At 34.8% G+C, this 27,216-nt stretch overlaps 1 protein-coding gene, 2 long non-coding RNA genes and 1 other non-coding gene across 4 annotated transcripts in view; 1 reads left to right on the forward strand and 3 right to left on the reverse strand.

The window, feature by feature from the left end:
- The window catches only part of LOC111415938 (neural cell adhesion molecule 1), a 266,395-nt gene that overhangs the window by 179,855 nt on the left and 59,324 nt on the right, over nt 1-27,216 (reverse strand). The window lies entirely within an intron of this gene.
- TRNAL-CAA (transfer RNA leucine (anticodon CAA)) lies at nt 13,550-13,667 on the forward strand. Its single transcript has 2 exons — nt 13,550-13,587; nt 13,623-13,667. It is a non-coding gene; the product is annotated as a tRNA-Leu (tRNA).
- LOC111415950 (uncharacterized) lies at nt 18,642-19,667 on the reverse strand. The gene is made up of 3 exons (XR_002706465.2): nt 19,439-19,667; nt 18,809-19,376; nt 18,642-18,741 (listed from the first exon to the last, which is right to left on the reverse strand). It is a non-coding gene; the product is annotated as an uncharacterized lncRNA (long non-coding RNA).
- LOC139430594 (uncharacterized) lies at nt 23,385-25,429 on the reverse strand. The gene is made up of 2 exons (XR_011640990.1): nt 23,564-25,429; nt 23,385-23,493 (listed from the first exon to the last, which is right to left on the reverse strand). It is a non-coding gene; the product is annotated as an uncharacterized lncRNA (long non-coding RNA).

A 27,216-nucleotide genomic window follows, 5' to 3' on the forward strand; every position in this document is an offset into this window, starting at 1 on the left:
AACTTTGGCAATAATTGGAAACAATGTTTTCCATCATGGTCTGGTTATCACCATAACAACATTAAGTTTTAAATACATACAATAGTTTTAGAAAGAACAAAAAAAATTGATACATTATGTTCCATCATAGTATGTATGGTTATCACCATAGCAACATTAACTTTTAAATACATACATTAGTTTTACATAGAACAAAATGATTTTTTGTTAATTATTCAATAACTATAAGAAATATGTCCCACAAACTATATATATTTGTTATCAGAAGAAAATAACAAATTATTTTAGGTCATAGCCAACTATGGTTTCCATTTAAAAAAATAAAGTTACGTCAAAAATCTCGAAAATAAAAGATGGGAAAAAAATTCTACCTCCGCCACTGAATTCTTCATAAAAAGTTGCCCATATAATGTTTTACTTATAATACTCCATCTTTGATAATAAGTGAGATATTCGCGATTGTCGTTTTCGCATAATTTTCAGTTTTTGCCGATAGGGCGAAAATAAAAGACGATAGCTGTTCGGAGTTTTCAGCATTAGCATTTTCTCGAAAAACGAGATCATGACATGTAAGCTACTTTTTTTCTATCTCTTTTAGTTTCGGAGATAGCCTATGCGGACATCGAAATTGGGACACCCTGTACTCATTTTACAGAATTTAATAAATTTATTAAATTGTGAAGTATAGATAGAAAACAAAATAAGTCCCAGCACAGATCCTTGGGGAACACCATTACACAGTGCGATCAGACATCATCAACTTTCACCCTCTGTGTGCGATCACTAAGATAGCTACTCAATATTGTTACTGCGCCTTCACTAAAACCTAGATAACGTAGTAGTTTGCAAAAACCACAGCAGTACTCTCTCCCACGTCAACAGCGGACAATATATCATCAGTTAGATTTAACATTGATGTTGTGCAACTATACCCACATCAAAAACCCGATTGTTCTCAAGGGAGCAAACTATTGGTTTCCATATATTCCACCAATTGAGCCTTCATAACCTTCTCTAAAACTTCATAAAGAACAGGGAGAATTATTACACAGGGGGAACAGGGGGATTATTCTTTTTGAGTAAAGGAATAACCTCTGCGCGTTTCCATTCCAAGGGAAAGACATGGTCAACTAAACAACAATTCAATATGTGGGTCAAATATGGCAAAATGGTGGGGCAGCACAGTTTGATCATCTCAATGGAAATTCCATCAGTACCAACAGCAGAAGATGTAATAGATGCAATCACGTCAGAAACCAGAGGGATCTCCACAGTCTTAAATGAAAACTCACTGCTATAAGTAACTATACAGATCAAGGTCAGAAGCCTGCAAATCTGATCAGGATATTTTAAATTTAAAGATAGACAAGATTTTTTAATTGGTTTTGAGTTCAAAATTTTCAAGTTATTTCACATCTGTTTGGTATTGCCCATAGAAGCAATAAAACCAAAATAAGCTCGCTTTTCTTTTCTTATAGCTGCAGTAGTAGATTATGAAGGGTTTTATAATATTCCCAATGAGCCGGCCTGCCCGTTGTCTAAACTTGGTTTTTGCCTCATTTCTCAACTCAATCATTAATCTAATATTATCAGTTACCCAGGGTGCGGGAGGCTTGGTAAATCGACATTGCTTTATTGGAGCGTGAATATCAAATAAATCAATTAAGGCGTTTGTAAAGAATGAGACCTTGTCGTTAATATCAGTTGGATAAAATATAAAATTGAATGGAATTGATTATAAATCATGCAGAAAAGATACACTATCAATACGGCTTAATAGTCGTTGAGATTTAAACACTGGAGATTGTCTACCTACATTCACACCAAAATCACAAAATACCATATCATGATCAGACAAATTGCACGGGAGCACTCCACTGCGAAGAATCAGAGTCTTTTCGAATCAACTTTCCATACTTATCTTTGAGCGCTTTCATACGGATTAACCGGTCGCGTGTGAGGTCTTCGGTAACATTGTAGAAAGTCCCCTTCAGCCCCTTCTTTCCACGTAGCACCTCCTTTTTACTTCCGTATCCCAAAAACTTAATTAAAATAGGACGCGCTCTTCTGTGTTTCTTGGTAGGAGAATCATTTTCTGTCTCCCTTGACGAAGTAGTTTTTTACCGGTTCGATGACACCCATCAATATCAGCTGGTGTTATCTTGATAGCCATGTGTTTAAAGAAAATATCCGTCACAAGAGAGACAACATCTTCTTCGTCATTCTCCTCGACTCCGAAGAGACATACATTATTCCTACAACTGTATTGCTCCAACTCGTCAACTTTTTTGGCACATTCCATCCTTATCTCACCATTCTCCTTTCTCAAATCACCCACTTCCGCATTTAAAACCAAAATTTTTTCTTCACACTTATTTATAACAACTTGTAATTGTTTTTCCACCATGGTCGTAATTGCGAGAGTAATCTGTTCTAAGATTTCTCTCTTTTGAAATGCCTTGACAATAATTTCTTCTATCTCCGTTGTTTGTGATCGTGATAAAACCAGGATGTGGTAGATTTATAAATTTAAGATTAAATAATTTGAGAATAAAAGAAAATGAGCCAATCTGAAGCACTGCACTATCACACAGAGAATAGTAGGCGGTATCACTTGTGTACTGGGAACTTTTTGATAAGACACAACTTGTATTAATTTAATAAACGATGAGAGCCACAACATGCTTGCTATCTACTCGATCGCCATCTTTTCATCTCATATGCTAAATTTCCTATTTGTTGTACTTCATTTACTAAATTATGGCTCTCTGTTTATATATATTTATACTTTTTTATTTTTTTACACTCATTATAATTAGCTTAATTCTAAGAAGCTATAATAGTTTGAAAAGACAAATTTATAAAGTGATATTGTCGTGTACTTAAATTTAATTCAACTATTCTTTGTTGCGCATTTCCTCTACAGTTTTGAAAGATTTGTATTATAATTGTTCGTATCCCAGCAACTTAAAAGGATTTTAAAGAGAAAATCCTTTTAAAAATACTTCAACCCCTATTATAGGGACTTACAAACAAATAACACATTTCCCTTCTGTATATTGTGAACATAACAATAAAATGAAATTGGGGAAGCGTTGGAATCCGCCTCGTTGCTCTCCAACCTGGATTTAAAAATGGTTTAATGGTAAGACTTTAAATGTTCTTGTTTTGCCGAGTGCTTAGGAATTGACAAAAAGGATTAACCATGTTTAAAATAGTTGTAACTACAGAAATAATGAATCCGGTTATATTTTTGTTGGTGGTTCCGAATATAATAACTCAACGTAGGGAAGTTAACGAAGTTAAATTGCCGTACAAACGGTGGCGGATTTGGCCGGATTAGACGACGCGTGCATTAGATATTAGCCAACCCCACCTGGGCTAATTAGGCGGTAATTAAAAGATGAATTGTTTCCCAGTTTGCGCTCGCTTCGAGCCGGTTTAATTAGACGTGTGCAGTTTAAACTACGTGAGAGCGGCGCACTTCCGCCCTACAGTCTCGTTCCAAACCCGACCAGGACACTTAAAAGCGCATTTTCCCTCACTAGACTCCGGCGGGGTGTGCAAAATTTATTTCGGAAATTTGCAAACCGCAAGGGCCGCCGCTTGTCGTACCCCGGAGCAAGTTGGAGAAGTGTAGTTGTTTTGTGGCTTTGGCGCGAATGGCTGTATTAGGACAATAGAGTCGGTGTCAGAAACTTGTTTGAAAAGCACTTTACTTTTTATTATAGTTACCTGTGAATATTTATTCTAATTTTCAACTTTGTGCTGAACTCGACTGGAAATAAAAGTTGGACTAAAATTAAATTTTCGCAAACCTATAAATTTATTATTACCTGCAGTAAAAACCTGGATCACCAACCGGCAAAATAATTTTCTGTTCCTGTTTGTTCCTATCAACGATCTGTCATTACTATGAATATAGATGGTTCCTGTTCGACTGTAGCGACAACTTTATTACCGTGATCCTTCATTCGAATAAATTGGAAAGTATAATTCTGTCATTTATTCCTGGGAAGGTTCCGATAAGTTTTACGGTGAGCGCCGCGACGCTCCACGCTCACCGCGGAACGTTACCTCTTTAGTCGGCGCGAGTCATAAACTCACATAAAACAGCACGACAGTAAAACAGGGGCCAAATTTCCCGGCCGACTTTCCGCCGAGGTGCAATTTAATTAATCGATCGTAAATTATAGGAATTTATAACCCGAAGTGGAGCAGGTGCTTACGAAAACGCAAGATACGTGTACCTAAAATAGAACTCTCTTCGTTATAATTGGAATTGTAGCATTTATTATTTCAAACGTTATCTATATTTAGACATAAATGAACTACTTATAGTCATTTTCTACATAAATCAAATATAACCAGTTGAATTTCAATTCCATCGAGATCTGTAGACGTTGCGTTGCCGCGCCTTTGGGTAACGTTATCTGAAGTGTGTCAATATGTTATGGAACTAGTTCCAAATCTGTCAGACATTGTCGCTGCAACATCTTGCCTTTGTAAAGGACTCTCGTAGGGCTGTCTTTGATGTACCAACTTCACAGGACGAACAGTCCAACCCCTACATGTCAAAGAGTAGTGGAGAGCAGCCGCGGCACACCCGACACCCGATCGGTCTCGCGATGACATTGTTTGCGCAAAGCGGACAAAGTGCTTGCAAGTCCTGTCTTCGCCCCTGAGGGGTCAACTCTCGGATGTTCCAAGTTGTCAAGAAGCAAAAACCTGTAGAGTCTACGTCCGAAATTACCAGTTTTAAAGTTAACAAAACTTAAATGTTTAAAAACTATTTTATGTTAAAATCTCATATTTTAGAACCCTTCAGGTATATGCCCGGTCAAGGACGTGTTATCCTCGAAAACGGCTGGCTGAACAACTGTAATGTAAACGAGGGAGGCGTTCGATAAAGAAAAGGTCACGATGCAAAAATGTTTCCAACGTAAGGCGCCATTCGTCACGTTCGGAAACGTCAAAGGTAATGCCTGGCGAACGGTCTCTGTGTACTACAAGTGCCTATTTACTCCTTTCAGGGAGTAATATATGAGTTGGGAAATTGAACGAAATGGATATGCCGAATGGCAGTCGCGATGTCGTTCTGTTGATGATTTATTGGTGGTAAATCGGTTTATTGATTTCGCTATACTGGTTACGCAGCCTTAAAAAAATGTTGTTAAAAAAGATATTGATTTTGCACATTATACAGCTTCTGTTAAAATTGCGTAAAAATATTTCAATCAACTTTAAAAACAAAATACTGGGCAAGTCAAATCTCATCTCACAATCGTTTAATGTTTAAATTGTTACGTATAAGCATATTTATCAATCATATTATTTCAAACTCTACATATCATTTTGAATAAGGTCGAAGTGTGTAAATTTGAAATCAATAAAAGTGGTCGTAAATTTTACATCAGTCCAATAAAAATGAAAAAGGGTAGGCCTTCTTTTCTTGATGTGTTCTATCCCTCAGGGGATATATTGTTTTGGATTAACCTACGTATTCCTTTCGGATCAATAATAATGCAAGGCTATGATTAATTTTCTCCTTGCGATCTGATGCTAATTATATAAATCTATTTCTGGTAGTGACATCACCGGTAACAATGAAATACTTAATTATCTACCGAGTGGGGTGTCTCTCATCTTTGCAGATCAACAACATTAACTATTAATAAACAATCTCAGCTTAATCAATCAAAAGATTCAAATATTTACCTGACAAAGCCGAGCCGCCACATTATATTAACCAGCTACAGGGAGATATGATATTAATCACTTAGCCTCAGTTGCAAGCCTCGGCTTATTTAGTCAAACGATCAATATCTTCACCTGATAAAGCCGACGCCGTTTGCGACCGAGGCGTCACAATATCGTAACCAGCTACAGCTGGTAGATATGATATTGATAGATAGATATGACACAGATAGATGATACATATATGATACTATGGTACAGATAGATACGATATTGATACCTGATCCGTGTTTTACATAATATGAAACAGCATTTTAAGAACTTCACAACCGTCATTTTGCAAGTTTTAGATTTGGAAGAGATCATTCCACATCAGTACCTGTAGAACCAGTTCAACCGGGCAAGCAATTCAAGAGAGAGATTATTTTGAATAAAGTAATCTCATGTTGAACTGAATCATTGCAAAAAAGGGTCATTACAATTTTGCTTGCATTCCGAATATGTTTCAACCTGTTCTCATCTTAATATTATTTTGTATTAAAACAAAGATAGAGGAATCTAAATTAAAAGAAGACAAAATTGGAAATATTTCCGAATAGATTACCAAAGAAGAATAGAAATTATCAATACAAGATTCATCAGAAAAAATTGAGACAGTTTCCACAGATGAAGATCCAGAAGAAGCCAGGACTGAGGAAGCTATGCCAAAAGAAGACAAAATTATAGTACCTTCCACAGAGATTACGAAATGAGATGGACGAAGCCAAGCCGAAAGAAGACAAAATTGGTGAATCTTGCAAAAACATTACCAAAAAAGAGGAAATGTTCCAAAGTGAACAACTTTCAGAGGAGAAGGTTGAGACAGTTTTCACCGATGCAATTCAAGAATGCTTCATATCTGTGAGATTATTGAAGTGATTTCCAAAGATATTGCCAAAGGAGAGAAATAATTATAAAACCAACCACTTTCAGAAGAGAAGGTTGAGGCAGTTTTTACAGATGAAGTGAAGAAAGTTTCAAAAAAAAGCAAAGACGAAAGAAGCTAAACCAAAATATGACAAAGTTGGAGAACCTTACAAAGAGGTTGCTAAATAAGAGGAAAAGTGACTAAGCCAACAATTTACTGAAGGGATGGTTGAGTCAGTTTCCAGATATGAAGTTAAGAAAGTTGCAGGAGAAGCAAAGATGAAGAAAACCAAGCGGAACGAACCCAAAATTGGAGAACCTTGCAAAAACCTTACAAAGTGAACAATCTTCAGGATAGTAGGTTCAGGCACTTTCCACCGATGAAGTGAAGAAAAATCGAGAAAAATCAAAGACGGAGAAAGCTAAGCAAAGAGAAGACAAAATTGGAGAGATATCCAAAGTTATTGCCAAAGGGGAGGAAAAGTTACTAAGTCAACAACTTTTAAAGGAGAAGGTTGACGCAGGAAGCTAAGCCAAAAAAAGAAAATTTAGAGAACCTTCCATAAAGATTACCAAAGAAGAAGAAAAATTACAAAGCTTTCAGAAGAAAACGTTCAGGCAGTTTCCACAGATGAATTGAAGAAAGTTTCAGAAAAAGTAAATACGGAGGAAGTTAAACCAAAATATGACAAATTGGAGGATTTTGCAGATAGGTTGCCAAAGGAGAAGAAAACTTACTAAGCCAACAACTTTCAGAAGAGAACGTTCAGGCAGTTTCCACAGATGAATTGACGAAAGTTTCAGAAATACTTTCCAACAACTTTCAGAAGAGAAAATTTCAGAGATAAAGTGAAAAAAGTTCCAGAAGAAGCAACGACAGAGGAAGCTACACCAAAAGAAGACAAAGTAAGAAGATTTCCAAAGAGATTGCCAAAGGAGAGGAAAAGTTTCTAAGCCAAGAAGTCTCAGAAGAGCAAAAACGAATCTTATTTAAATTCAATAAGTTTATTGCGACTGGATGACTCTTATTTGGGATTGATTGCTTGTGTTCTTAAAAGAACACGAAGAGTAAAGTTATATGACCCTCAAAAAAGCAATACCATATGGAGTCATTTAAGGTCTTTATTTTGATAATACCCACTTCCATGATTAATTTCAATTACGATACGATAAGCGATTTTAATCTATTTAATCGAAACAAATTCTACGAATTTTCATGCGTTTGTCTTTATGCGTGTTTACTAATTCAAGTATATTAATGGATCCTTTCATGCATTTTGAGATGCATCACTGATTAGGTAATGACAAAATGACAAATTAGGTTACGTTTGTACGTTTTCGATCATTCAAGCGAGAAACTTTGTCCATTCAGTTTATTAACGACGGACGTAGCTTTAACTGAGTTCGGACGAGCGTTCAGATTGCTTACGTCGACGAAACGCTTATCACCATAGATTGAAATTCCCAAGTAATTACATTGTCGCCGAATTCATTTAGGAGACGGCAAGGTCCGTTCCCTAATGCGACCTTTCACGTGCAATTAGGGCTCCCCGTTACCGGTAACGATTATACCCATCGGAACCCAATGTTGAAATTCTACCCCGCCAAATCCGACCGCTAGAATTATTCATATTATCGTAATGGATTAGGTGACAACTCGTTAGACAAACGACAGAGTATCAATAAGGAGGAGAGAGAGACAATCGATAAACTAGAAGCGAATAATGAACGGGATGTTTCTATGCTTCCAAGTTGACGTAGTATTCCATCACTTAATCGATGTTAATAAAATGTTGATTCGAAAGAATTATTAACAATTAATGCATTCATTCTTCATTAGCACTGGCATTGTGTGTGTTTCCTTTTAACGCCTATAAAAAAACTTGGTGGTAATGATTTCGTATTGTGACTCACTTCATATCAAAATTTAATGTATACACCTTTACATATTTAATAGTGATTTGTAATGAACGTACATTGAGTGAAACATAAAAGTGACTTTACAAACGGTTGAAATAATGTATCCTTCCATGCTAATCTGCAATCAGTACCATTTCACGTTTTCATATGTAAATGAAGGTATATTTTGTAAATTTTTTACTGATTGGATTCTAATAATAGACACCTTTCCTATTTGATTAATTACTATAACAGGCACCTTCAGTAAACCGAGTAAATTACTAGGGAATTGCATTACAATTTAAATTGTTTCATTTTATACTCATTAGGATAATTAAAATAAATTTGGTTTTTATACCTAGTAATTCTGTTAAATGACCATAGTTTGTAGATTGGGTTTTATAGAATCATTTAAAATAGAATAAAGTCTAGCTACTTCTCATAAATAACTTTAGATATTTATAATTTGTGGGATCTTTTGATGCTTGGATTAATGTCGGTCACTCACTACTTTGATCATCTTAACCTTTACAGATTTAGTGCCTTCATACAGTGCGTCCGTAAAGTAGCGGATATAGGCGATAAAATCATTGTAAACGATTTATGGACAAATCCCTGAAACGGGTCCAAAGATTTAAATTTTTTGCAATTCTTTGGTGTAGATTTAAAATTTTTCCGCTATTTTTAAACGAGTTATGACGTCATCTTCCTTCATGTCATTCTTTCTGAATCTAGTACAGTACATATTAATATTGGTAATATGAGAAAATTTTCGAAAAAAAAATACTTAAAAGTTTAACGATGTGAAAAAGAAGTATCTACGACCGATACACGTGAGCAACAAGTAAAAACACATCCCGAATACACCCCGAATAGTCGTTTTTACTTGTTTAAAGTTTAACTACTTTATAATTGCTTGACATGACAAAAATATCAATAGCCATGAGTATCTATGGTAACCAATAATGTTAAACAATTTCCTAAGTGTCTAAGTGTGATTTAGTAAGTAGTTGACCTCTTTAATGCAACATATCCTGATCGCCAACTCAATAGCCAAATTATGGTAAGCCTAGCTGTCACTAAATTTAAAAAGCATGGGCATCTGCGAGAAGAGTTCGGAAAAATGAAACCTTTTTCGAGGTATTACGAAATTGATTGGATGAAAAATAAAAAATTAACGAGAAAAATGCTGTCAAGGTTGGCCCACCGCTGAAAATCAACGAAACATACGCTGTAATGATTGAAAATAACCTGGAAAAATTGAGTGAATGAAGTAAAAAACCAAATTCCCTTTTTCGCGTTATTGAACCAAATTTTATCAAACAATGTTAGAAAAACGTCATATCACTCTGATTCACAGTTTTGACAAATGAAGTTTTTGAGCCATTCAAATATTGCTTCTAAACAGATGACACATAAGTCTTTATCTTCATCCGAAAAGGATATCTCCTGCATTTTCTTGGATGGACGACCTCGTTTTGCCGTTTATTTGTGAACTTAGTCAGTGTTGTAGCAGTCTTTTGACCCTTTTAGAAACGCTTAAAAACTTGGATGGCAAAGGTTTAGCGCTTCTCTCGACTTTTTCGTGTACGTCAACGTCGTGAAAATCCGAAACATATATTTGTCATTGTAATTCCTGGTCGAAGACGCTATTTTTATCATCTCAAGCAAATATGAAGTAGTTAAACTTTAAAGTAATTTTTCTCGAAAATTTTCTCATGTAACCAATATCAATATTGACTGTAGTATTTTCAGAAACAGTCTTCTTTCATATTCATACTTCATACATAATTTATACAAAAAAAACCGGGTGTAGTCCTTACCGAGTCATCCTTCTGTTTGCGTGGCTCGCTGGATATCGTTCATTGTATAGCCGTTATTCGGCGGTATATCTTGTAGAAATCATTCTTCTTGATTTAAGTTCTGTATCGCATTTCCTTTCTGCTCATTGGAACAAGGCTTGCGGGCACACTCCCAGGTCTATGCCGCCATTTGTCCTCCTCGTGACTAATACATCCAGGAATGGTAACGGTTTTGCCTCCGATTCTATAGTAAATTTGATCATGGAGTGTTATGAGTTTAGGCCATCTAGAAATTCCTGGAGTCGCTCTTTTCCGTATTGCCAGATCACGAAAATATCATCTACGTAAGGGAGCCATAGCTTCGGTTTATACTTCCTCTTCAAACATCTCCATGTAAAAATTGGCGATCACAGATGACAGAGGTGATACCATGGCTGCTCCTTCGCATTAGTCATAGAGTACTTAGTTTATTCAAGTTCATAGAAAGTCGCCAGGATATCCTGGTGTAGAATCTCTGACATATGATTTTGTTTTCCCCGTAAAAGGAGATAGAATCTTGACAAGGTGTTTTGCTAGCTGATACGTAGGAAAATTTACGACACTGTCAATAGGGGTGAGGTGTGACATCCGGTTTATGGATTTTAGGTAATCCATAAATTCTTCGTGGTTCTGGGACCTGTGCCAACAAACTTGTTTGTTGTTTTGTTGGAATTCCTACAGATTTTACCAATTCTTTAAATTTCCTTACTATCTTTTTGGTTAGGTCCTTTTTTTATTTTCTTATAAGTGGCTTCGCCCAAAAGGTTCCTCATCTTTCGTTTATTTTCATATTTGGTTTTGGTAGCATCGGTTTTTTAAGTACTCTCGCTATGTCTTGTGAAATTTCTACTGCTTTCACGCAGGTATTCTACGATCAGCCGCTTCCACTTCACAGATGATCTCTTCATTCGGAACCTTCTTTGGAGCGACTGCATAATTCAAGCCTTTCGCTTGTAATGTAGTTTAATCCTCTGTATATGGGACGCTTGATTGGCAAATCGTTGTTCTTCTTCTTGTGGGTGCGACGGTCTAACGAATCGAACTTCTTAATTTACTTGTCCCGACTTTTTTGGAATTCACGTTCACCCTTCTTCATGGTTATTCCGTGTATTTTGTCCAAGTCTTCTCTTGCCATAGAATTGAAAAGTGAGAGGTGGAGTCGTAGTAACCTCTCACCTATTTGCTGCATATATCCGTTATCCGTCATATTGCTATGCTTGCAGCCAAAGCATTGAGGTAGATATTATTCCAGCTCAGGTTAATACGGTATTAATTGTAGAGCGTCTGCCGCACGCGATCTTCGCTCAACTTAGATTGCCTGAATCAATTTAGGCAAAGAATACATGATGTGATTAGGCTGAGATGCTTTGATTACGACTCATGTTTCTCGAAACTCAGTGACGACGTATATACCTTATCATTCCATTTGCAAAGGTTAAAGAATCCCGTTCCAATTTCACCACGAAAATATTTATAGAAGGGAGAGAAAGATTTTGGGAATTTAATTTTAATTTTGACCCGTTCGCATCCTTCGGGCTGTTAAGGTGGATACCCCTCGATTTCTGTTTTCCCTCCCTGGCTGTTTTACGTTCCTTCTGTTTTTCTGGGGGATTAAGAAAATTCCACTTGTTTCGTTAAAAGTTGATTAGCTTGCTTTAAGGCTACTTTCTTTTCAGCGCTATAAATCTTATTAACTTATTCGAGAGGCGGATTCTCAGACTCCCTGAAACTTTTTACCTCAGTAGAATTTTCATTACAAAGTCTTGTCTTAAACAGTCAACTTTCACGCATACATTTCCGCGAATAATTATTTTCTGTAAATAACACCATTATACTCGGTTGATAATCATAGAATCTAAAGTAATAAATATTAGTGATAATTGGCCACTTAGTTTTCACGCACGGAACTGCAATTGCAGACTTTCCATAAATAATCGGTTTGCATAATTGACCATTACGGAATAAAGGAGAACTATAACGAGATATCATCGGAATTATGATAAAGGGTCCCAATTTCCTTTCTGGCCGGAAATTTAGGGATGGTTTCGCAAATCCTGTTTTATTACGCCCCGTCCTCAGGCTCATCCGGTCTTTAAGAGTAATTTCTTTTTTGGGCTTAATAGTGGTTTTTAGTGGTCTATTCTTACGCCTTTCCGTCGGGTTCCGTCCGATATTTCCGTCTTTCGGCGACAAATCATCGTAAAAGCGAACCCCTGGCGTGCCAAGAAAAGGATGTCAGCGGGTTAATTTACTTTTTCCTTCCAGGAAAAATACTGTTAAAAGAGATGGACCTAAGCAATGATGGCATATATACTTTATATACGAACGGAATAAAAATATAGGTACTATGGATATTTTATTACTAGCCTTCAATAAAAATAAATTTTTAAATCTAGACCCAAACATAAAAAAACATAAACTTCACAAATTTATTCATTTAAATAAAATTTGATTTTATCATAAATTTTATCAACGAATGATAAGTTCTTATTGATTGGATTTCCGTGAAGTTGTATGATATTTATATAACACGCAACAAACTTCGTTATATATCGGCTCAATTAATCTCACTATTGACTTAAACGTAAAAGTAGAATAAAGAAAACTTTTATATGGACGTTTTAAGTTGAGTCTCGAAGAGAAAATTCAACATTTCAAAATAAAATTTTGCTATCATTTGTCCTTTGTGATATTATAAATTCCAACGATAAAAGACGCAATAAAGAGGTAAAAGTAATAATGAAACGTTCTTCAACCCAGTATTTTGCTTATTATTACTCCATCTAATATACGAGTGGATGATGTACGTTATAAAAAGAAAAGACGAGAAGACTACGGAGACGCAGGTTCACCAACGGAGACGTAATAAAAGATAGAACGCGTCGCGACTGCGGAGCCCGATTTGCGGTTTACGAGGGCTCCACCACATTTTAAGGAATGATCTACATTTTCTGATCTTCCTATGGAGGCGGCGGCAATGTTACTCCAGCTTGCAGAAAGGGACCAGATGTTGCCTTGTAATAACTAAGCGGTCGACAGTTGTGCCATTTTATTTTTAATATACAATAGATTATCCCGGGGCCGCTCGAGCGAAATCAAAAAGCGTGATATTAAAAGATACTTTTAGACGTAACATTCTTGAAAACTATTTATAAAAGTAGTCGTATGCGAGTTGTTGGAATTCGTTTAAAAATATATAAGTAGTTGTCAGGATGGCCGAGCGGTCTAAGGCGCCAGACTCAAGGATTACCTTACCCGTTTCTAACGGGTTTTCGAGCGTTCTGGTCCTCTCTGAGGGCGTGGGTTCGAATCCCACTTCTGACAATACTTTTTTTTGATATATTCCTATTATTATCGTATAGGTATAGTTACAGCTCGCAGGTGCACCAGAAAGATGATGATACCCGAAATGATAAGAGTTAGAAAAATAACGTTAGAAGAAAAACAATGAGTTCACCACAGTTTGTCCCTCAGCAAAGGCAGCTAACATAAGGATACGTACCACGCAAGTTAATGTGCAAGACCAAATCAAGTTAATAATCAACCGAGATTTGCTCTATCTGCGGGACAGGTTATGCAAAGACAAACTTCAAACCCATGCCAACTCCAATGGATATACATCTGATTCAAGAAATAAAAGATTTGGTTCAACCATACAAAGACCAACAAAAAGATCATGGAACGCTAATACCATGCAAGAAATTTTTGAAGAACAGCGACCAAGATGCGAAGAAACGTTTGATGCTTCAGAAAGTACTGAAGAAGGTACATGGGATTATAATGATGACCGTAACACCGAAAATGCCACACATTTTTAAAATGAGCCTTATTACGAGTTACGAACCCAACATTAACTACGAAGTAGAAGAAAACCAAGCTTCAGTAAATTTTATTATAGCGGGCCTCTCAAATCATCCAAAATAACAGGCGTGATTTCTTTTAACTCGGATTATGATCCTCAATCACCATACATTATACAGGGTGATTCAAAAAACCGCTGGCAGACTTCTAGAGTAGATAATTCTTGACAAATTAACATGAATAGTCTTAATATACATGGGGTCGCAAATGCTTCGTTGGCGAAATATAGCGGATCAAAGTTTCTTTAAAATTAAATATTATCTGCTATAAAAAGCACCTTTTCAAAAATGTTGTCTACGCCATTGCTCTCTACGCGTGTAAAGTGATCAATTATCTATCAATTGGTCTCTTACAAAACTTTGATCAAAGCAATAGTTTTTAAGAAAAACACGTTTGTAGAAAATTTGTTAATTCAATCAAAACCTGTTGCTTTAATCAAAATTTTGTAACAGACCAATTGATAGATAATTGTTCACTTTACACGAAAATACTGCCCGTTTGACAAAATTGGCAGTGGAGTTGAAAATATTTTTAAAAAAGGGCTTTTTATTGCAGATAACGTTTAATTTTAAAGAAACTTTGACCCGCTATATCTCGTTAAGGAGGCATTTACGACCCCATGTAATTTTTGATGTATTACTTGCCCTAGAAGTCTGTCAGCGGTTTTTTGAATCTCCCTGTATATAAATGTTTCAGAATATTGATTGATACTGGCGCTTCTAAAAGTTTAGTAACAGAAAAATTATATAATGATATGCAAGATTTTGCCACAGAAAATTATTTTTGTATTCAAACTGCACATGGTGTTGGAAAAGGATCACGAGCTTTAAATGTTCCATTACCGGAAATATTCAAGGAACCTGAGGAAAGAAAATTTTTGTTCTTTTGCTTTAATTTTTTGGATAGCTATGATGCTTTGATAGGAATGGACATTTTAAAGGAGATAAAAGCTAAAGTCAATACACAGGAAGAAAATCTAAAAATGCGAAAACACAAAAACCTTATTATACCAGACTGACAGAACTTCGTTTATTACCACATTCATCACAGATTATTGAATGCAATGTCAACAATATGAAGACTGGATACGTGATGATACCCAGAATGATTTAAAAATTGGAAATGGAGAAAATACAACTTTGTTTCCACTTACTCTCGTAAAAGTTTCAAATGGAAAAACTTATGTTCAATTAAATAACATTCTTTGTCAAGAATAGTGTTATCAAAGACAACGGTATTGAACCAAATGTCACTGTACAGGGTGTCCCAATTTCGATGTCCGCATAGGCTATTTCCGAAACTAAACGAGATAGAAAAAAGTAGCTTACACGTCATGATCTCGTTTTTCGAGAAAATACTAATGCCGAAAACTCCGAAAAGCTATCGTCTTTTGTTTTCGCCCTATCGGCAAAAACTGAAAATTTTGCGAAAACGACAATCGCGAATATCTCACTTATTATTAAAGATGGAGTATTATAAATACAACATTGTATGGGCAACTTTTTACGAAGAATTCAGTGGCGTAGGTAGTTTTTCCCATCTTTTATTTTCGAGATTTTAGACGTAACTTTATTTTTTTAAATGGAAACCATAGTTGGCTATGACCTAAAATAATTTGTTATTTTCTTTTGTTAGTTTGTGGGGTATATTTCTTATAGTTATTGAATAATTAACAAAAATTCATTTTGTTTTATCTAAACCTAATGTATGTATTTAAAAGTTAATGTTACTATGGTGATAACCATAACATGATGGAAAACATTGTTTCCAATTATTGCCAAAGTTTGTAGTAGTATTTAAAAATTAACTAACAACTCTGGCATTATGTGCTGGTGCTCCGTCATATTGAAAATATATCATTTGAGACTTATTTAATGGCAAATTGTCGACCAAAGGCACAATGTGCTGCCTTGATATATTGAGGTGTTACCTGAGTTTAAGTTTTTATGGTAGATACTATATGCCAAAATTCATTATGTTCCATTATAGTATGTATGGTTATCACCATAGCAACATTAACTTTTAAATACATACATTAGTTTTACATAGAACAAAATGAATTTTTATTAATTATTCAATAACTATAAGAAATATACCCTACAAACTATATATATTTGTTATCAGAAGAAAATAACAAATTATTTTAGGTCATAGCCAACTATGGTTTCCATTTAAAAAAATAAAGTTACGTCTAAAATCTCGAAAATAAAAGATGCGAAAAAAGTTCTACCTACGCCACTAAATTCTTCGTAAAAAGTTGCCCATATAATGTTTTATTTATAATACTCCCTCTTTGATAATAAGTGAGATATTCGCAATTGTCGTTTTCGCAAAATTTTTAGTTTTTGCTGATAGGGCGAAAACAAAAGACGATAGCTGTTCGGAGTTTTCGGCATTAGCATTTTCTCGAAAAACGAGATCATGACATGTAAGCTCCTTTTTTCCTATCTCTTTTAGTTTCAGAGATAGCTTATGCGGACATCGAAATTGGGACACCCTGTACAGCCCGTGGTAGAGTTCGAAGATAAAATAAATTTATGCTATAATTATGAAAAACTCGAAAATCTACATTCCAAACACAAAGAATCAATTGAAAAGTATCTATCAAACGAAAGATCATTAAATATCGAAGAACTAGCAGTATTACGAGTAATGCTATAAATTTAAAAATCTGATACAGATAGAAGGACAAAAGTTAACGTTTACGCATATCATATATAGACATAATACAGGAAAGCATATCCCCGTGATCAGTCCCCGTCCACATAGTAATCCAAGAAAGAGACGGAAAGAAGAGGATGGTGATTGACTACAGAAAGCTTAACGCCAAAAGATAGATATCCTATACCAAATATTGCGGATATTTTAGATCGCTTGGGTAGATGTCACTATTTCACTTCCTTAGACTTGGCTACTGGTTATCACCAGGTTTTGATGAATGAGAAAGACTCTCCCAAAACTGCTGTCTCCACTGAACAAGGCCATTATGAGTTTAGACGCATGCCTTTTGGATTGAAGAATGCTCTAGCGACGATCCAACGTCTTATGGACAGTGTATTGCGCGGATTACAAGAAAATGATTGTCTCGTCTACCTTGATGGTGTTATTATTTACTCATCGTCTCTCGAGTCTAATTGAAAAGCCTCCACCACAAGCGACCTCGATTAAACTTAGATTGCCTGATTAAACCTAGGCAAAGAACATATATAGCTTGATGAAGCGTAGGTCACTTACGGCCGAGGCGTTGCTGTAAATGTCATCCAGATTCAGGTTGATATTGTATTAATTGTAAAGCCTCGATCCCAAGCAACATCGGATAAACTTAAATTGCGTGATTAAATTTAAGCAGAGACATATCATATTGCCTGATCAAGCTGAGACTGCTTGCGGCAGATGCGTAAATGTTATCCAGATTCAGGTTGATACTGTAATAATTAAAGTAAAGCCTCGGTCGCATACAATTTATACTAAACTTATATTGCCTGATTAAAGTTAGGCAGAAAATATTGAGATGGCTTGCGGCCGAGGCGCTGCTGTAAATATCACTTAGATTCACGTTGATATGGTATTAATTGTAAAGCATCGACTACAAGCAACCACGAGTCAACTTACATTACTTGATTAAACTGAGGTAGAGATTATATTGTGCTGCCTGATCAAGCCGATTCAGGTTAATACATTTAATTATAACTTAGCTTGCCTGATTAAACTTAGACAGACACATATCATATATTCGCATCAAGTCGAGGCCGCTTCCGGCCGATACGTTGCTCTAAATATTATCCAGGTTCAGGTTGATACGGTATTAATATTAAAATATATCTACGAGGTAAAATTGATTAAATCCATGTTATCAGTGGAGAAATAAATGGTCTATATATAGAAAATGACCAAATATTAAAATAGCCAGGAAGGGAAAACAGAAATTCGGAAATATTCATCTTAACAGCCCGGAGGATGTGAACGGGTCAAAATTAAAATTAAATTCCCCAAAATATTTCTGCGCCTTCTACAAATATTTTCGTGGTGAAATCGGGTTTCTTCAACCTTTACGAATCGGATGATAAGGTATACAACCAGGGAATACGTCGTCACTGAGTATCGAGTTTGAGTAAACACGACTCGCAATCAAACTTTGTCCTTGAGCAAATATAACAGTTCTACATAGCGAGTGCTTCAATATTAGACTGTATTTGCATATTGCCCGATATCAATGCAAATGCGGTTACGAAACACGATTATACATAAATTAATATATCAGGTACCTATAACCTTTTGGGTTAATCGAACGTTCCGGATAATTCAGCGATATCAAATAGTGTTAGATATCCTTTACAATTGCAATTCAATGATTGTAATTGGTTTATTTAGTCTGCACTACTGTGGGATTATCAATTGTAAACATTTTTTTAAATTTAAATTAATTAAACAATTGAGTACTATTTAATAATTACAATTTATTGATGTACATTAAATTGTTGTATTCTTGATCCGTATCCATTTGCAGTTTTAGTTCCACTTTAGTCGCCACAACAAGCTAAAATTAAAAATAAAGTCCGATTCTTTTGGTAACTTGGTTACTTTATTAAATTAAAATTTCATACCATCGTTTGGAACGCATGAGTCACAACAATAGCAAAGCCCATCATATGCTTTGAATGTTTCGTTCGCAAGACAATCTCCTGGTAATTGCGGTGCACATCGAACGGTTGTACAATAAACAGGATCACAAGGTGGGCATTGCCAACGAGATTGTACAACCATAACCATAGTTATTAGAAAAAGAAATGTGACGAACTTCATCTTGAAGATTTGACTTTGGAACTGTACGACCACTTTATTACCTTTTCTTTTATATCAACCACGAAGTCATTAAAAATGGAGTTAATATATGATTCGTGACTATTTAAAAAGCAATCTTATCTTTTATTGTGGTAAATATTGACCCATATATTAATAAGAATGTTTATGCACACTTAATCATGTTTATCTAAAAACGTATACCAACTATTATATAAGTCGCTTGACAGGTTTATTTAAGTAAAACACCATGGCAAGTGCTTATATGAATTTATTACATATTTATTTTCATTAAAATCTTTATTATAACAAGTAAAGTTTCATCAACGTATCATTTTTCCTTGAGTCATATTCATACGTTTTAGTGGCAAGCTGAAATAGGCAACAAAAAAATTTTAATTTGAAAAGCTCTAAGTAATATTAATATAGCATACCATTTTTTGGAACACACGTGTCACAACAATAACATAGCCCATCATATCGTCTGAAAACTTCGTCGGCAGTGCAATCTTCTTTCAGTTGAGGAGCGCATCGAACAGTCATACAATAATTTGGATCGCAAGGTTTGCATTGCCAACTAGACTCCGCAACGGTAATAATTGCAGCAGCGAAGAGTACAATAAAAATAACGAATTTCATCTTGAAAATTTGATTTGAACTGTTGGAATAACCCAAAAAGTTTTCCTTTTATAATAACGATAAAGGCAATTAAACGAAAATTAATGCAGAGTTCGTGACTGTTTAAGAAACAATCTTATCTTTTGTTGTATACGTAAATATATTGTTATATTATTTAAAGAACGTAACAAAGAAAAAAAAAATAAAAAATATGGTGTATAAATAAATGCAATTGAAGGTGATAACAATAATAGGAGTTCATTGAATCATTATGAACTATTATCGTATTCTAAATTGAATTTGATCAGTAAACGCGTATTTACATATACTTTTTGTTCGTTATGGATCTTCTAAGCACGAATTTGATTAAATCCAGCTACAAATTTTATTACAACATATTAAATCGATCAAATAAATATGCCAAGGTGAAAAAAAAGGACACGCACGAAAAATTATGACATAACGAACCAACCAAGTTGCCCATTAGGTTCGTGTTTAACATTGCTAATTTGAAATTAGAATTACTTTTTAATGGAAAACTTTTTTATTTATAAATAAAATATCTTACCTCGTAATCAAAAACTTAAGCTCGTAAAATAGTTCAATCAATTTATACCCTTACTTTCGACAAAAATTGTATCTCAAGAATCACTGGACGAAAGTGATTCTCTAGATGTAATGACGAAATTCACATCATTTTAAAGCAAATTTAATACAGATTCAAAAAAAAATTTAATTTTTATAAACATACTTGTTATTATTTTAAATATATTAATATTATTTATTTTAATATATTTTAAACCCAACTCGGTATATTTGATTATAGTTGAGAATGAAAATTTAAAATATCGTATTTCAAGTACAAACTGAGATATCACTTAAAATAAAGATTTAATGAAGTTCAAAAGTACCAAAAATCATTTCTTATTTTTCATAAACTTTGTTGTTACGATTTATTAGACCAAATTTAATAAATATGAATGTTTCAGATTTTAGGAATTCAAACAATCGTATCTCAAGAACGAATGTAGATTTAAGGATGAAATAAAAGACATTTTAAAGCAAATTTAATCAGTATTTAATGTGGCATAAATAATTTTTTAATTTCAATAAACGTTGTTATGGTTTTTTTAAACCCAACAAATATGTAGACTTGATTATCCTAAAGTTTAAGGTAAAACTAATTGAGATATCACCAATAAAAATCAGTTTAAAACAAATTTCATGAAGATTTTATGTCTTATAAATAATCTGAGATACAAAATATAAACTTTAAAAAGTCGTATCTCAAGAACGAATGGAGATATTATCATGAAATAAAAAACATTATAAAGTAAGTTTAATGAAGATTTAATGTGCCATAAATAATTTGTTATTTTCAATAAACATCGGTTTTATGATTATATTTGATTGTTACAGACCTAAAATATCTATGAAAATGTCTATTAATATTAAAATAAAATAAACTAAGTGACATTTTAGATGACATTTTAAATGATATTTTTATGGCGATTTATCTTAGCAACTGTGGTTAGCAACGAACTTGTTTGGAGTCGGTATAAGCTCCGTAATTTCTACGCCAAGATACGCGGAAAATAGTTTCAAGTAACTTTTATTTAAAACTTTTTTTAATATAAGTTGAAGTTTAGGCTGTAGAACCATTATTCCATACTTTTTGTACACCCTGTATATTGATTGTTATAGATACTAAATATAAACTTTAAAAAGTCGTATCTCAAGAACGAATTGAGATATCCTCCTGAAATAAAGAACAGTTTAAAGAAAATTTGATAAAGATTTAACGCATCAAAACAAATTTCTTATTTTCCATAATCATAGATGTGATGGATTGTGTTGGATTGTTATAGATATCAAATGAGGCGTCTATTTGTAAAAGCGGCTACATCCATATTTTATCAAAATTCTACTAACAGTGGAAAAGTACACTGCAAAGCATGCTTCGTGATATGGTAAAGTCAGTTCGTTGAAAAACTGCTATATCTCACTTGGAAGTACGTTGCAAGACGGCTACATCCATAATTTGGCTTTACGCCTGCTCTGTACCGCGTGATACCTTGATTTTCGGCAGGGACAGCTGATTGCTCGTTGTGGCTGTTAAAATAATTAAAAATGTTGCTATTGAACACTTTCTAAAAATGGAGAAAGGTGCCGAAGAAATTCACCCAGGCAAAGCACAGAAAAAAGTTAGTAATCCTAGCGAATGAAAAAGAAACCAATAAAAAAAGCGTAGGTGTGTTATCCTTAGTTTATCTTTAATAGTAACGTAATGTTACATTTTTTTTTCGTCATAGATATATGACAACTTTGTGGCCTGTAATACCTAAATGTAGACATGAAACAAAGAATAAGTCACAAATATTCGGAACTGACCGACATCGAGTGTTGCTGTAAAAAGATGTGGATCTATTGCGCTGTTCGTAAAAATCCAAATCAGTACGTGTTTGTCGAAATGCATTTTTAGAAATATTAAATCTAAAAAAGCATTATGTTACATTGATTGGAAAGCCGCGTTTTAAACATTTATAGAACTTCCTGCTTAGTGGCACTTTAAATTTCAACCTACGATGCGATTTATTTTAACAAGGTCCAAAAAATATGAGATTCTGACACAAGGCGAACTTGCTTGTAATTCAGAAGTTGAAGTTGAAACGAGGAAAGCAAATTAAATCGTAAAGTTAATGAAGATACCACGAGGGAAGAAGAGGATTAAAGATCCGAAGCTCCAAGATGTAGACACAATACTAAAAAAATATTATGGACTTAAATGGCATGATATTGATTGCTTAGAACATGACAAAAATATAGAAATATAAATAGTTCGTTATCGGGTATTAGATAACGAACTATTTTGCTTCGTTACCAATACTGTTAGGTATGTTGTTTACTCTTCGGTAATCTTTGTACTGATTAAATGAATACACATACGGTATAACTCCGTCTTTGCTTTTTTATTGTTATGCAGTACTATTTTTATCTGTGTACTTTGTTTCAAAACTAACCACATCACCTTCCTCAGTTGCAAAACCGGCATCATCCCAACTTCAAATATCAATGACACGTTTATTACTTGCAAAAGATTTTCAAAATTTTGCTCGAAGCTAAGTCCTATCACAAGTAGTAGAATCCACATAATTAAACACAAATCAACTTTTAGCCGCGTTTGCAAATAGACGCCTCAAATATAATATTTCAAAAATTCGTATCTTAAGACGAGTTGAAATATCGTCATGAAATAAAAAGCAGATTAAAGTAAATTCAATGGAGATTTAGTGTGCTTTAACTAGTTTCTTATTTTCCATAAACATCGTTATAATGATTTTTTACCTAATTCCATTATGAAAATTAAATTTTATTAAATTAAATTTTATATTAAGAATGATTTCATTACCTAACTACAAATGACAATGGAATTAGATAAAATTTTGTACTTAACACGTTATGAAACGGCTAATTTTGTTTAACCCACATAATATTACGCTCGTCAAACAAAATTAATCTTTTCATAACTGGTTATGTAAATAATTATTATATCTAACTCTGCATGTTTGCTATAGGCTTAAAATATACCATTTTAAAAATTCATATCTCAATAACGATGTGAGATATCATCATGAAATAAAAAGTAATTGAAAGCAAATTTCCTTAGAATTTAATATATTGAATATAATAATTTAATATATTATTGTTGTTTAAACTTAATGTATACCTTGGCAAGGAGTAACAAAAATAATATGCTTATAATAGGCTGCATTTACATTTATTGATTCATCTTTGATTTTACAAATATCGAAAGTGTAAGTGTTGAAAAGTTAAACGATTCTCCTCCAGAGTCAAAGCCATTTTTAGCATTCTAAAATGAAAAAATATAACAAAATATTGTTTGATTTTTGTGTAATAAATTAATAATTAATTTATCTTACCGTCATTTGGAACGCACACATCGCAACAGTAACAGAAATTGGTGACCATATCGCTCATTTCGTGGAAAGTTTCATTTTCAGTACAATTTTCACGTGGCGTATGGAAACAGCGAACTCGGGAACAATATTCTTCGTCGCAAGGTTCACATTGCCACGCCTGAGACGCCACTAAAGCGATGACAACGGCGAAAAGAATGGCAAAAAGAGCGTACTTCATCTTGAAAGATTCTGTTTGACTGTACGTTTTTAAGAAAAAAAAATTCTTTTATAGTAAGCGATAGGGTTATTACGAACAAAGTTTACGTAAGTGTACGCGACTATTTTACGGTTTTTAAAAATAATCTTATCTCTTATGGCAACAGTAAATATTAGGCCGTACTAGTTATGGTTGTACCGCGATAAAATTCTAAGTCCGAATAATAATTCAATAAGCCTTTGCCAACAATCTATTGTTAAAATATCCTTTAATAACCCTAATACTGCGGAACAATTGTTTGTTCAGAAATTTGAGATCGAGTGGCAGATAACCAGCGCAAACTTGGATTGCTTGCGGTTGCCTTGGACAAAAACTCGTCTCAACTCTGGCTTTGTAGTGATAATAATCCCGTAAATTCGATTCCTGTTTATCCGTAGACGGCTCCATTGTGCCCAATACGCTCTGCTATTGTTCAGCGGTCACATTGCGATACCGTCGTGCAATTCGCCGTAAAATTTATGAAGATAATAAGTCGGGTTTACGATTACAATAAGAAAGGTTTTTCACCTTTGCAAGTTCAAAGTTTAAATAATTTTTATTAAATTTCCACCGCAGTATCATCAATGTTGTAACTATTCTTTTCAATGAGATTTTTGTTAACTGTAGTTAGCTAACTACATCCACATTTAAGTCACGTACCCGTTGGGCCGCTTTAAAATAAACTTTTTCATAACGAACGCTAATCCACGCAATGAATTTTAAATCGAGCGCGCGAAAAATCGTAATCCCTCCACCGTTAATTAGTTTTCTAACCTGTTTTACGGTGGCAACGCTATACCGCGTTGTGGCCGTTGAGTGGTAACATCACGCTCGTTATCGCTTGACGCAAAATTCGTGTTCGCGAACGATGAGTGAAGCTAATAGCTCAAACTTTATACCAACAAAAAGTCAACACTATAAAGCTCTATTAATAATTAGAAATTCCTGCAGATTAATTTAGATTATCTTCGTTCATGCTTTTCATTACCTAACACGACGCTATCTTTAAGTACAATCCTGCTTAACTTGATATCACTTAAAAGTTTTTACAAACTTTTTATCTTAAAATTGTTAAATGATTACAAAAGTCTCGATTTAATCTCTTCTTCATGTTTTTCTAACAGTAATGGTAAACAGATTAGAACTGCTGAAGTAATCAGATTGTCAACCCTCTTCTATAACACCAAAAGGTTTCAACTATTTTGGAGCAAACGATTTTTTTCCTTACGATAGCAGTTAACGTCTTAACGTATTTTTGCGTCGATATGATATGGATATAAAGCTTCGGCCGAAAGCGACATCGGCTTAATTATTATATATATTCTTTATCAAAACCATGTCGTGTGAGCTCTCAAAGCTTAGTCACTGATTTTCATTGAAGACATTTTGGTAACGATTATAAAATCCACAAATCAAAATATCACCCTCATAACGAACAGATTTTCCAGGATAAGAAACGTCAGACAGATGGGAAGGTTTGCAACCAGTAAATAAAGTGACGGGGGGTAAGTTGCTAAGGTTCGGGAGGTTATGTAGGGTGCAAGACTTCATTGATGTTAAAAGGTATGTTACAGATATCAGGGGTTCGAGCACCTTCAAAGGGAAGAAATAATATGTGGACATTGTGGCGAGATAGGCCACGAATACAAGAAATGGTCCGACTACAAAGTAAGAGGGAAAGATGCGACTAATCACAATCGCTATAAAAGGTATGAAAAGTATAGGATAGCGATTGAGCTAGTCTATGGATAGTGATGCAACACTTGTACAGGGTATGCAATTAAGCACAAGTAGAGGGAGGGCTGCCACTTTGAACAATATGAATGTTGCGATAGAAAGGGGAGTCAATGTAGTAATGGTTTGGGAACCGTACATGAGGAAAGAGATATGGGAGAAGGATGACATAGTGGTTGGGAACGGTAAGTATACGATTGTATTGATAACTTGGAGTGCAGATTTAATCACAATCGATCAGGTGTTAGTGATAGAAAGATAAGACTAGGATATTTGTGTGCGATGTGAAACCTATGGGAGAGCTACAGAAGAAGCTGGAGGTTGCATTGGGCGATATCAGCCATGCGCCGTTGATGCCATTAGCCTGATATTAAATGCCTTTTTTTTATATTAAAGGCCTTTAATGCTACATACCCGTCGTGGGATAATTTCCTGATTAATAGGAGGGGTTAGATGTTAAACGAATGGACGGCACTGAACAAGGAAGAATTTGAACCAACGTTCCAAACACAAACAGAGTCCAACTGGATAGATATTATATTAGCGAAAGGAGGGATGTTCAGTGGACAGCTGTGGACGTGCCTGCGTTGAGTGTGATCCCTCAGATTACATACTGATAGAGTGGAGCGTTATATTTGGTAGGGAAGGAAGAATTTTAGCGGAAAGAAGTAAGTATGAGTATAGGAGACTCTAAAGGACTATATTAGAATGTTGAGTTTCCATAAGTAGGAAAGAGTTGGAAGAATGAAGATATACAGAAGAGCTGAAGACAGTTGAGGAGAGCAAAAAGAAATTATCACACCAGGAGAACGTTAGGTGGAAACACAGTGAGCGAAAAACAACAGTTTGTGGAATAGAGAGATTGGTTGACAAAGGAAGTATGGAGAGTAAATAGGAATAGATGGAGAAGGAAGATAAAAGAGTAGGGAAGAAACATTGGAGGATATGTTTCAGACGTAATTTCAGATTAACAGTGTAGAGGATGACTTTGCGCGACGAGAGCGAATAAGTGAAGAGGTGGTGGTGATAATAGAAAGGCATAGGTTGGACATGGGTAAGTGGATAGTAAAAAGAGTTAGCAAAAAGAAAATTGGAGATGTTGTGATATATATGAGCGAGGAAAAGCCGATATTGCGGCATCAAAACTATCTTGGTGAAGATGACGTGGGAGATATTTAAAAGCGAATGGGAGGAAGTGATCGACGGATGCGTATCGGATGGTATGTTTCCAGAATATATCTTCCAAGCCAATACGATTGTTTGTTGTCATCGATAGGGTACTTAAAAGAGTGGCGCGGAAAAGTTGCTGGTGTAGGTGGATAGAGAGGGTCAGTTCGATGAAAGACCAGGGTCCAGGAGAGGAACAAGTACAGTGCAGGCTCCTGATGGTTCCGTAGGGAAATTGAAAGAAAGTAAGATCAATGGAATAAACGCCCTGATAGTGTCGTGGACGTTTAGAATGTAATCAACACGGTATGTGGATTATTAGGGTTTTGCAAGCGCTGCAGAAAATGAGGTGCGGGGTGGTAGTACACAAGATGAGTATGGTCTGAATGCAATGCAGAAACCTTTCTTATTGTAGACGCTGCCGACGGACACTTTACAAATAATGACGGGTTGTGCCAGGTGCGGATTTGGTCACCGGATTGGTCGCCGGATTGGTACACAGGAAATGGTTGAGGCT

Source organism: Onthophagus taurus, chromosome 7 (genome assembly GCF_036711975.1).
Source record: "Onthophagus taurus isolate NC chromosome 7, IU_Otau_3.0, whole genome shotgun sequence".
Lineage (NCBI taxonomy): Eukaryota > Metazoa > Arthropoda > Insecta > Coleoptera > Scarabaeidae > Onthophagus > Onthophagus taurus.